General features: G+C 61.2%; 1 non-coding gene across 1 annotated transcript; it reads right to left on the reverse strand.

The window, feature by feature from the left end:
• Positions 1–992: 992 nt before the first annotated feature.
• Positions 993–2,807, reverse strand: LOC142792023 (small subunit ribosomal RNA). Its single transcript, XR_012890587.1, has one exon. It is a non-coding gene; the product is annotated as a small subunit ribosomal RNA (ribosomal RNA).
• Between the last annotated feature and the right edge of the window lie 9,693 nt (positions 2,808–12,500).

A 12,500-nucleotide genomic window follows, 5' to 3' on the forward strand; every position in this document is an offset into this window, starting at 1 on the left:
CCTGGCCGCAAGTGCGTTCAATTGTCGGGACGTCCAAGTCCCTCGTTCTTCCGTGCTTCCTCTTTCGGCAAGTCGTTGCGGCACCTTCCCAAAGCGCGCAGACCCGCTAATCGCGACGAGCGCGACGTGGCCGTGCCGCCTTTCCCTCGGCAGCAAGCAAAACGCCTGGCAACGTCGACGCTCCCCTAACCGCGATCTCGCACCGTGTTTCGTGTGGCGAATTCAAAAGCCGGCCGGCGCTGCTGCAACCATTACGGTCGGTACGCATACGCCGCGGAGGGCGGGACGGTCATCGGAGCGTGCGGTTCCTCCATCGAGTACTGCGCACCTCGGCCGTCGCATCGCCGTGCCATGACCGGCCGCGCGTCAACGCGAACCGGTGCCAGCGAGATCCCTCGCCTGCAAGAACCGACCGGCAGCCTCCGTCACCCGAGGACGCGGAGGCGCTTGCCGCGGACGGCGGGACGGTATGCACTGGTGCACAGCGGACCCGTCACATCGCCAGTTCCTTGACCGACCGCCGACGCTTGTGCCGTTCCTCTCGTACTTGGCAGTCGCCGCGCGATTGTCGGGTCTCGTTCTTGCACGCTCGAACGGTCGGGAGGGCACTCGGCTGGCGTTTCGGGAACGCGCAGCCTCGCCTTCTACCGACGTAACCACGACTCGCCGTTCGCGCTCCGCCGCTCCTGTTTACAGTACTAGGCGGTCCCGCAGCGGTCGGGTCGCGCATTTCGAGCGCTTCGAGCCACGGTGCAGTGGCGGGTCGAAAGCCGACCTATGAGTGCGTTGCGCCGTTTGTACCCGCGTCCGCCACCTGGCCGACCGTCCAAGGTCGCGGTGTTGGCGTCCGCTGGGCGCAACAATTTGTCACGGGGTGCCGCTCCACATTCAGGCAGCCCCGTGGGGAAAAGCCGACCCCGCGTCCAAACGGGGTCAGCGGCAGAAAGTGTCGGGCGCAGACGCAGCTGAGGCGCTCACCCTTCACAATCCGTTAATGATCCTTCCGCAGGTTCACCTACGGAAACCTTGTTACGACTTTTACTTCCTCTAAATGATCAAGTTTGGTCATCTTTCCAACAGACCGGCGCAACCGAAAGGCCGCGCCGGACATCGGTCCGAAGACCTCACTAAATCATTCAATCGGTAGTAGCGACGGGCGGTGTGTACAAAGGGCAGGGACGTAATCAACGCGAGCTTATGACTCGCGCTTACTGGGAATTCCTCGTTCAAGGGGAACAATTGCAAGCCCCTATCCCAATCACGAAAGAAGTTCCACGGGTTACCCAGTCTTTTCAGACAGGGATAAAGACACGCTGCTTCCTTCAGTGTAGCGCGCGTGCGGCCCCGGACATCTAAGGGCATCACAGACCTGTTATTGCTCTGTTTCGTGCGGCTAGGAGCCGCTTGTCCCTCTAAGAAGGTTGTAAGGTGCTGGGAACCCCGCACCTATTTAATAGGCTAGAGTCTCGTTCGTTATCGGAATTAACCAGACAAATCGCTCCACCAACTAAGAACGGCCATGCACCACCATCCACCGAATCAAGAAAGAGCTCTCAATCTGTCAATCCTCCCAGTGTCCGGGCCGGGTAAGTTTTCCCGTGTTGAGTCAAATTAAGCCGCAGGCTCCACTCCTGGTGGTGCCCTTCCGTCAATTCCTTTAAGTTTCAGCTTTGCAACCATACTTCCCCCGGAACCCAAATACTTTGGTTTCCCGGAAGCTGCCCGCCGAGTCATTTGAGTAACTCAGGCGGATCGCTGGTTGGCATCGTTTATGGTCAGAACTAGGGCGGTATCTGATCGCCTTCGAACCTCTGACTTTCGTTCTTGATCAATGAAAACATTCTTGGCAAATGCTTTCGCAGTAGTTCGTCTTGCGACGGTCCAAGAATTTCACCTCTAGCGCCGCAATACGAATGCCCCCGTCCGTCCCTCTTAATCATTACCTCGTATTCCAAAAACCAACAGAACAGAAACGAGGTCTTGTTCTATTATTCCATGCAAGTTTATTCAGGCGACTCGCCTGCGTTGAGCACTCTAATTTTTTCAAAGTAAAAGCACCGGCCATCTCGAGGCACACAATGAAGTGCACCAAGAAAGAACCGGCATGATGTTCAGTCCGAGCCGTCGCATCGGGTAGATGCACTACTCGTCTGGAACTGAGATCCAACTACGAGCTTTTTAACCGCAGCAGCTTTAGTATACGCTATTGGAGCTGGAATTACCGCGGCTGCTGGCACCAGACTTGCCCTCCAATTGATCCTCGTTAAAGGATTTAGAGTGTACTCATTTCAATTACGGGGCCTCAAAAGAGTCCCGTATTGTTATTTTTCGTCACTACCTCCCCGTGCCGGGAGTGGGTAATTTGCGCGCCTGCTGCCTTCCTTGGATGTGGTAGCCGTTTCTCAGGCTCCCTCTCCGGAATCGAACCCTGATTCTCCGTTACCCGTAACAACCATGGTAAGCAAGTAACCTACCATCGAAAGTTGATAAGGCAGACACTTGAAAGAAACGTCGCCGGCTCGTGGCCATGCGATCAGCACAAAGTTATCCAGAGTCACCACACAATACGGGCCGAAACCCGATCGATCTTGGTCTAATAAAAGCACCCGTTACCCAAAGGGCTCCAGGCTCACTGCATGTATTAGCTCTAGAATTGCCACAGTTATCCAAGTAGGAAGAAACGATCTAAGGAACCATAACTGATTTAATGAGCCATTCGCGGTTTCGCCTTATTTCGGCATGTACTTAGACATGCATGGCTTAATCTTTGAGACAAGCATATGATTACTGGCAGGATCAACCAGGTAATCGTTCGACTGCGCGTCCGTCCTCGCCCTCGGCGGGCCGGACGCAGTCTGTGTGCGGCGGAGGCCACCTTCAGGCGCCCCAACACGCTTATTTTGCACTCCGAGATGACGGCGTTCGAGCTCGCTACGGCACAACCTTCCCGAAAGACGAGTGGGAGCCGTGCGGCAAGAAGCACGTTCATGCTCGCTCTTTTTCGTTGCATCGACTCGGTCGCGCCGTGCGGGTTGCCCAAGCCCGCTGCACTGTCGGTGGACCGGCCGGAACTAGCAACGGAGCCGAGACTGCAAAGCCGCCAGACGACGGGTCACGCCCGCGTCTTCGGCGCTTTCGCATCTGAATCGCCCGAGGACGACACGGAACACACCTCGATATCGTGGTAAAACGGCACCGTCCGACAACCAGCCCCTAACGCATCAAGCGGATGAGGCTGCAGACGACTGCCGTGGATTCCCCTGGAGCAGACCCGAGGACACGCTTGACGAGGCCGAAGCCCGCCGCATATCAGACACCCGGTCGCTTTCGCGTACGCCGCTCACGAGAACCCCCACATAATAGCAGCGATAAGTACCCAGACCTCCTTGGGCCCTAATATGAGCGTACTCGAGAAAATTTCACCGCGGGTGTGCCCCGAAACGTGTGGCATGTTGAGCGTGCCACAAGTCTACGTCGCTCTCAAACCCGCCGAGGTCGTAGAATTTGCGACCCTACTCACGAAATTCCCACCGAGGATACGGCCGCAAACGTACCGCACCTTGGGTAGGCCACGAGTTTGTGCAACACTACGCTGACGGCACAGCACCGAGGTCGTGCGCGCACGCACGGGAAAATTCCGCCGCGGTTTCTGCCGAAAACGTGAGGCACCACGACTCTCCGCAAGTTCGCGTCGACTGCGAAAGACCGAAGTCGTGAACGACGTGTCCGCTACTCGCCGCCGACACGCTGGACACCAAACGTACAACGACTCGACGGCGTCGTAGAGGCCCACGACGCGGTTTTCCTTAACGACGTCTCGGCGTGGCACCGACAGGTTAGAACGGCCGACCAACGTTCCCTGTCCGCCGTTCGGCTCAGTCGAAGGGCTCGGCGACTTCGGCAACGCTGCGAAGCCGCACGGTGACGCACGCCATGTCCCCATTTTTTTTTTCTTTCTGCGTCTGCCGGGGTGCCCCTATAATAGCAGCGATAAGCACCCAGACCGCCGTGGGTCGCTCGCCCCGGCTGACGTGGTTTTTCGTACTCCTGCGGCGGTCGCCGTCAAGCACGTCCAAATACGCTACTTTCGTGGGCGCATTCACGCTCTTTCGCTTCGCCGGAGTGCCAGCACTCACTCTGCCAAAAACGGCGAACATCCGAGCGGCGGTTCCCACTTTTGCGTCGGCGTCGCAAACCCCGCCCCGGCAGACGAGGTTTGCCGTACTCGTGCGACGGTGGCCGGCGGGCACGTCGAAAGACGCCGATATCGTGCGCGAATTGGCGCACCTTGGCTTCACCGGAGTGCCGCCACTGACTCCTCCAAAAACGGCGAAGATCCGAGCGGCGCTTCCCACTTTCGCATCGGCGTCCCGAACTCCGCCCCGGCTGACGCGGTTTACCGTACTCGTGCGACGGTCGCCGGCGAGCACGTGGAAAGACGCCGATATCGTGCCCGAATCGGCTCCGTTCGGCTTCGCCGGAGTGCCAGCACTGGCTCGGCGAAAGACGACGAACATCCGAGCGACGGTTCTCACTATTGCGTACGCGTCGCAAACCCCGCCCCGGCAGACGCACTTTGCCGTACTCGTGCGACGGTCGCCGGCGAGCACGTAGAAAGACGCCGATATCGTGCCGGAATCGGCCCCGTTTGGCTTCGCCGGAGTGCCAGCACTCACTCGGCCACAAACGGCGAACATCCGAGCGGCGGTTCCCACTTAGCCGTCGGCGTCCCGAACTCCGCCCCGGCAGACGCGGTTGCCGAGCTCGTGCGACTAGCGACCGCGAAGCCGTCTCGCGACGCCGCTTTCGTGCGCGGCTCCCACTGCGACCTGGGTCACCCGAGGTCGACGAGCAAAAAAGAATGTCGAAAAAAATTTTTTTTTTTTTTGCGTCTGCCGGGGTGCCCCTATAATAGCAGCGATAAGCACCCAGACCGCCATGGGTCGCTCGCCCCGGCTGACGTGGTTTTTCGTTTTCCTGCGGTGGTCGTCGTCAAGCACGTCCAAACACGCCACTTTCGTGGGCGCATTCGCGCTCTTTCGCTTCGCCGGAGTGCCAGCACTCACTCTGCCAAAAACGGCGAACATCCGAGCGGCGGTTCCCACTTTTGCGTCGGCGTCGCAAACCCCGCCCCGGCAGACGAGGTTTGCCGTACTCGTGCGACGGTGGCCGGCGGGCACGTCGAAAGACGCCGATATCGTGCGCGAATTGGCGCACCTTGGCTTCACCGGAGTGCCGCCACTGACTCCTCCAAAAACGGCGAAGATCCGAGCGGCGCTTCCCACTTTCGCATCGGCGTCCCGAACTCCGCCCCGGCTGACGCGGTTTACCGTACTCGTGCGACGGTCGCCGGCGAGCACGTGGAAAGACGCCGATATCGTGCCCGAATCGGCTCCGTTCGGCTTCGCCGGAGTGCCAGCACTCACTCTGCCAAAAACGGCGAACATCCTAGTGGCGGTTCCCACTTTTGCGTCGGCGTCGCCAACCCCGCCCCGGCATACGCGGTTTGCCGTACTCGTGCGGCGGTGGCCGGCGGGCACGTCGAAAGACACCGATATCGTGCGCGAGTCGATGCTTCTTGGTCTCGCAGGAGGGCCGCCACTCACTCCTGCAAAAACGGCGAAGATCCGAGCGGCGCTTCCCACTTTTTCGTCGGCGTCGCAAACCTCGCCCCGGCAGACGCGCTTTGCCGTACTCGTGCGACGGTCGCCGGCGAGCACGTCGAAATACGCCGATATCGTGCCCGAATCGGCCCCGTTTCGCTTCGCCGGAGTGCCAGCACTCGCTCGGCCAAAGACGACGAACATCCGAGCGACGGTTCCCACTATTGCGTACGCGTCGCGAACCCCGCCCCGGCAGACGCGGTTTGCCGTACTCGTGCGGCGGTGGCCGGCGGGCACGTCGAAAGACGCCGATATCGTGCACGAATTGGCGCTCCTTGGCTTCACCGGAGTGCCAGCACTCACTCGGCCAAAAACGGCGAACATCCGAGCAGCGGTACCCACTTAGCCGTCGGCATCCCGAACTCCGCGCCGGCTGACGCGGTTGCCGAGCTCGTGCGACTAGCGACCGCGAACGCGTCTCGCGACGCCGCTTTCGTGCGCGGCTCCCATTGCGACCTGGGTTACCCGAGCTCGACCAGCAAAAAAGAAGGTCGAAAATTTTTTTTTTTTTTCTGCGTCTGCCGGGGTGCCCCTATAATAGCAGCGATAAGCACCCAGACCGCCGTGTGTCGCTCGCCCCGGCTGACGTGGTTTTTCGTACTCCTGCAGCGGTCGCCGTCACGCACGTCCAAATACGCCACTTTCGTGGGCGCATTCGCGCTCTTTCGCGTCGCCGGAGTGCCAGCACTCACTCTGCCAAAAACGGCCAACATCCGAGCGGCGGTTCCCACTTTTGCGTCGGCGTCGTAAACCCCGCCCCGGCAGACGCGGTTTGCCCTACTCGTGCGACGGTCGCCGGCGAGCGCGTCGAAAGACGCCGATATCGTGCGCTAATTGGCGCTCCTTGGCTTCTCCGGAGTGCCGCCACTCACTCCTCCAAAAACGGCGAAGATCCGAGCGGCGTTCTCCACTTTCGCATCGGCGTCCCGAACTCCGCCCGGGCTGACGCGGTTTACCGTACTCGTGCGACGGTCGCCGGCGGGCACGTCGAAAGACGCCGATATCGTGCCGTAATCGGCCCCGTTTGGCTTCGCCCGTGTGCCAGCACTCACTCGGCCAAAAACGGCGAACATCCGAGCAGCGTTTCCCACTTTCGCATCGGCGTCCCGAAGCCCGCCCCGGCAGACGCGGTTTGCCCTACTCGAGCGACGGTCGCCGGCGATCACGTCGAAAGGCGCCGAATTCGTGCACGAATCGATGCTTCTTGGTCTCGCAGGAGGGCCGCCACTCACTCCTGCAAAAACGGCGAAGATCCGAGTTGCGCTTCCCACTTTTTCGTCGGCGTCCCGAACTACGCCCCGGCTGACGCGGTTTACCGTACTCGTGCGACGGTCGCCGGCGGGCACTTCAAAATACGCCGATTTCGTGGGCGCATTCACGCTGTTTCGCTTCCCCGGAGTGCCAACACTCACTCTGCCGAAAGCGGCGATCATCCGAGCGGCGGTTCCCACTTTTGCGTCGGCTTCGCAAACGGCGCCCCGGCAGACGCGCTCGTGCGACGTACTCGTGCGACGGTCGCCGGCGAGCACGTCGAAAGACGCCGATATCGTGCTCGAATCGACCCCGTTTCGCTTCGCCGGAGTGCTGCCAGTCACGGCGCAGAAAACGGCGAACAAGTGTTTTTTTTTTTTTTTTTCCTAGAATTTGTGTTATAGAAGGCACATTTGATATCGGACGATAATTTTCAACTTTATCACGCGCACCGATTTTCGTGTAGAGGTTTGCAAGTTTATGGGAATTTCTCCACTTGGAATAATGCGATTTAGTAGTACTACGAGAACTTCATGGATGTACTCAAGGGTACGGGGCAAGTCAGTTACGTCAACACCTGCAGATTTTTTACACTTCAAACTGAAAATTGTTGGTTGTGAGTCCTCGTGTGATATTAAAGGCCGATTCGCTAACACATAGAACAAAGAAAGAAAGGAAGAAAAAACGCCCGCGCTCGCTCAAGAAACCTGGGTTCGCAACAAGTGGCAACAACAAGCAACCGAGCGAGTGCGCCAAAACCCGTGGCGGCCGAACAAACGCGAAGTCCCAACCGCGTCAGCCGGGGCGGCACGGGACAGGAAAAATCACTTCAGCCGGGGCGGCGGGGCACCGAATAAACCTCGTCACCTCGTCGCAGGATAAAAGAGGAAACAAAAAGTCTAAACAGCGTCTGCTGGAGCGAATGCGTAATAAAACAACAACAACAACAAAAAAAAAAACACCCGCGCTCAAGAAGTCTGCAATCACCACAAAAGGCGACTGTGACCGAGCAGCGTCAGCCGGGGCCGTGCGGAAACGGAAAAACCGCGACTACCGGGGCGTCGAGGCACCGAAAAATCCACTTCAGCCGCGGCGAAAAAAAAAACAAAAAGAAAGACGGAGGGGGGGGGGAACCACGTCTGCCGGGGCGAAGGAAAAAAAAAAACGCGTCTGCCGGGGCGAGCCCGGGTGCGGCACCACCGGGAAAACTGTGGCAAACAGACATGGCGATCGAGTGAGTGGGCCGCCAGCCAGGCTCAGCCAAAAAGTGCAAAGTCCGAACTGCGTCAGCCGGGGCGGCAAAAACCACGTCAGCCGGGGCGGCGCAAAAAACCGCGTCTGCCGGGGCGGCACGAAACCGCGTCAGCCGGGGCGGCGCGAAAACTGCGTCAGCCGGGGCGAAAGAAAAAAAAAAAAAAAACGCGTCTGCCGGGGCGAGCCCGGGTGCGGCACCACCGGGAAAACTGTGGCAAACAGACATGGCGATCGAGTGAGTGGGCCGCCAGCCAGGCACAGCCGAAAAGTGCAAAGTCCGAACCGTGTCAGCCGGGGCGGCAAAAAACCGCGTCAGCCGGGGCGGCGCAAAAAACCGCGTCTGCCGGGGCGGCACGAAACCGCGTCAGCCGGGGCGGCGCGAAAACTGCGTCAGCCGGGGCGAGCCCGGGTGCGGCACCACCGGGAAAACTGTGGCAAACAGACATGGCGATCGAGTGAGTGGGCCGCCAGCCAGGCTCAGCCAAAAAGTGCCAAGTCCGAACTGCGTCAGCCGGGGCGGCAAAAAACCGCGTCAGCCGGGGCGGCGCAAAAAACCGCGTCTGCCGGGGCGGCGCGAAAACCGCGTCTGCCGGGGCGGCGCGAAAACTGCGTCAGCCGGGGCGAAAGAAAAAAAAAAACGCGTCTGCCGGGGCGAGCCCGGGTGCGGCACCACCGGGAAAACTGTGGCAAACAGACATGGCGATCGAGTGAGTGGGCCGCCAGCAAGGCTCAGCCAAAAAGTGCTAAGTCCGAACTGCGTCAGCTGGGGCGGCAAAAAACCGCGTCTGCCGGGGCGGCACGAAACCGCGTCAGCCGGGGCGGCGCGAAAACCGCGTCTGCCGGGGCGGCACGAAACCGCGTCAGCCGGGGCGGCGCGAAAACTGCGTCAGCCGGGGCGAGCCCGGGTGCGGCACCACCGGGAAAACTGTGGCAAACAGACATGGCGATCGAGTGAGTGGGCCGCCAGCCAGGCACAGCCGAAAAGTGCTAAGTCCGAACTGCGTCAGCCGGGGCGGCAAAAACCGCGTCAGCCGGGGCGGCGCGAAAACCGCGTCTGCCGGGGCGGCACGAAACCGCGTCAGCCGGGGCGGCGCGAAAACTGCGTCAGCCGGGGCGAGCCCGGGTGCGGCACCACCGGGAAAACTGTGGCTAACAGACATGGCGATCGAGTGAGTGGGCCACCAGCCAGGCTCAGCCAAAAAGTGCTAAGTCCGAACTGCGTCAGCCGGGGCGGCAAAAACCGCGTCAGCCGGGGCGGCGCAAAAAACCGCGTCTGCCGGGGCGGCACGAAACCGCGTCAGCCGGGGCGGCGCGAAAACTGCGTCAGCCGGGGCGAAAGAAAAAAAAAAAACGCGTCTGCCGGGGCGAGCCCGGGTGCGGCACCACCGGGAAAACTGTGGCAAACAGACATGGCGATCGAGTGAGTGGGCCGCCAGCCAGGCACAGCCGAAAAGTGCCAAGTCCGAACTGCGTCAGCCGGGGCGGCAAAAAACCGCGTCAGCCGGGGCGGCGCAAAAAACCGCGTCTGCCGGGGCGGCACGAAACCGCGTCAGCCGGGGCGGCGCGAAAACTGCGTCAGCCGGGGCGAGCCCGGGTGCGGCACCACCGGGAAAACTGTGGCAAACAGACATGGCGATCGAGTGAGTGGGCCGCCAGCCAGGCTCAGCCAAAAAGTGCCAAGTCCGAACTGCGTCAGCCGGGGCGGCGCAAAAAACCGCGTCTGCCGGGGCGGCGCGAAAACCGCGTCTGCCGGGGCGGCGCGAAAACTGCGTCAGCCGGGGCGAAAGAAAAAAAAAACGCGTCTGCCGGGGCGAGCCCGGGTGCGGCACCACCGGGAAAACTGTGGCAAACAGACATGGCGATCGAGTGAGTGGGCCGCCAGCAAGGCTCAGCCAAAAAGTGCCAAGTCCGAACTGCGTCAGCCGGGGCGGCAAAAAACCGCGTCTGCCGGGGCGGCACGAAACCGCGTCAGCCGGGGCGGCGCGAAAACCGCGTCTGCCGGGGCGGCACGAAACCGCGTCAGCCGGGGCGAGCCCGGGTGCGGCACCACCGGGAAAACTGTGGCAAACAGACATGGCGATCGAGTGAGTGGGCCGCCAGCCAGGCACAGCCGAAAAGTGCTAAGTCCGAACTGCGTCAGCCGGGGCGGCAAAAACCGCGTCAGCCGGGGCGGCGCAAAAACCGCGTCTGCCGGGGCGAATGCAAAAAAAACAAAGAAAAAAGCCCGCGCTTAATCAAAAGAAAACAAAGAAAAAAGCTTGCGCTTAATCAAAAGAAAACAAACAAAAAAAGTTCGCGCTTAAGCCTGGCGGTGGAACCACCGGGGCAAACAGACCTGGCGATCGAGTGAGTGGGCCGCCAGCCGGGGTGAGCCAAAAAGTGCAAAGTCGGAACCGCGTCAGCCGGGGCGGCACGGGACAGGAAAAATCACTTCAGCCGGGGCGGCGGGGCACCGAATAAACCTCGTCACCTCGTCGCAGGATAAAAGAGGAAACAAAAAGTCTAAACAGCGTCTGCTGGAGCGAATGCGTAATAAAACAACAACAACAACAAAAAAAAAAAACACCCGCGCTCAAGAAGTCTGCAATCACCACAAAAGGCGACTGTGACCGAGCAGCGTCAGCCGGGGCCGTGCGGAAACGGAAAAACCGCGACTACCGGGGCGTCGAGGCACCGAAAAATCCACTTCAGCCGCGGCGAAAAAAAAAACAAAAAGAAAGACGGAGGGGGGGGGGGGAACCACGTCTGCCGGGGCGAAGGAAAAAAAAAAACGCGTCTGCCGGGGCGAGCCCGGGTGCGGCACCACCGGGAAAACTGTGGCAAACAGACATGGCGATCGAGTGAGTGGGCCGCCAGCCAGGCTCAGCCAAAAAGTGCAAAGTCCGAACTGCGTCAGCCGGGGCGGCAAAAACCACGTCAGCCGGGGCGGCGCAAAAAACCGCGTCTGCCGGGGCGGCACGAAACCGCGTCAGCCGGGGCGGCGCGAAAACTGCGTCAGCCGGGGCGAAAGAAAAAAAAAAAAAAACGCGTCTGCCGGGGCGAGCCCGGGTGCGGCACCACCGGGAAAACTGTGGCAAACAGACATGGCGATCGAGTGAGTGGGCCGCCAGCCAGGCACAGCCGAAAAGTGCAAAGTCCGAACCGTGTCAGCCGGGGCGGCAAAAAACCGCGTCAGCCGGGGCGGCGCAAAAAACCGCGTCTGCCGGGGCGGCACGAAACCGCGTCAGCCGGGGCGGCGCGAAAACTGCGTCAGCCGGGGCGAGCCCGGGTGCGGCACCACCGGGAAAACTGTGGCAAACAGACATGGCGATCGAGTGAGTGGGCCGCCAGCCAGGCTCAGCCAAAAAGTGCCAAGTCCGAACTGCGTCAGCCGGGGCGGCAAAAAACCGCGTCAGCCGGGGCGGCGCAAAAAACCGCGTCTGCCGGGGCGGCGCGAAAACCGCGTCTGCCGGGGCGGCGCGAAAACTGCGTCAGCCGGGGCGAAAGAAAAAAAAAAACGCGTCTGCCGGGGCGAGCCCGGGTGCGGCACCACCGGGAAAACTGTGGCAAACAGACATGGCGATCGAGTGAGTGGGCCGCCAGCAAGGCTCAGCCAAAAAGTGCTAAGTCCGAACTGCGTCAGCTGGGGCGGCAAAAAACCGCGTCTGCCGGGGCGGCACGAAACCGCGTCAGCCGGGGCGGCGCGAAAACCGCGTCTGCCGGGGCGGCACGAAACCGCGTCAGCCGGGGCGGCGCGAAAACTGCGTCAGCCGGGGCGAGCCCGGGTGCGGCACCACCGGGAAAACTGTGGCAAACAGACATGGCGATCGAGTGAGTGGGCCGCCAGCCAGGCACAGCCGAAAAGTGCTAAGTCCGAACTGCGTCAGCCGGGGCGGCAAAAACCGCGTCAGCCGGGGCGGCGCGAAAACCGCGTCTGCCGGGGCGGCACGAAACCGCGTCAGCCGGGGCGGCGCGAAAACTGCGTCAGCCGGGGCGAGCCCGGGTGCGGCACCACCGGGAAAACTGTGGCTAACAGACATGGCGATCGAGTGAGTGGGCCACCAGCCAGGCTCAGCCAAAAAGTGCTAAGTCCGAACTGCGTCAGCCGGGGCGGCAAAAACCGCGTCAGCCGGGGCGGCGCAAAAAACCGCGTCTGCCGGGGCGGCACGAAACCGCGTCAGCCGGGGCGGCGCGAAAACTGCGTCAGCCGGGGCGAAAGAAAAAAAAAAAACGCGTCTGCCGGGGCGAGCCCGGGTGCGGCACCACCGGGAAAACTGTGGCAAACAGACATGGCGATCGAGTGAGTGGGCCGCCAGCCAGGCACAGCCGAAAAGTGCCAAGTCCGAACTGCGT

Source organism: Rhipicephalus microplus, unplaced genomic scaffold (genome assembly GCF_043290135.1).
Source record: "Rhipicephalus microplus isolate Deutch F79 unplaced genomic scaffold, USDA_Rmic scaffold_201, whole genome shotgun sequence".
Lineage (NCBI taxonomy): Eukaryota > Metazoa > Arthropoda > Arachnida > Ixodida > Ixodidae > Rhipicephalus > Rhipicephalus microplus.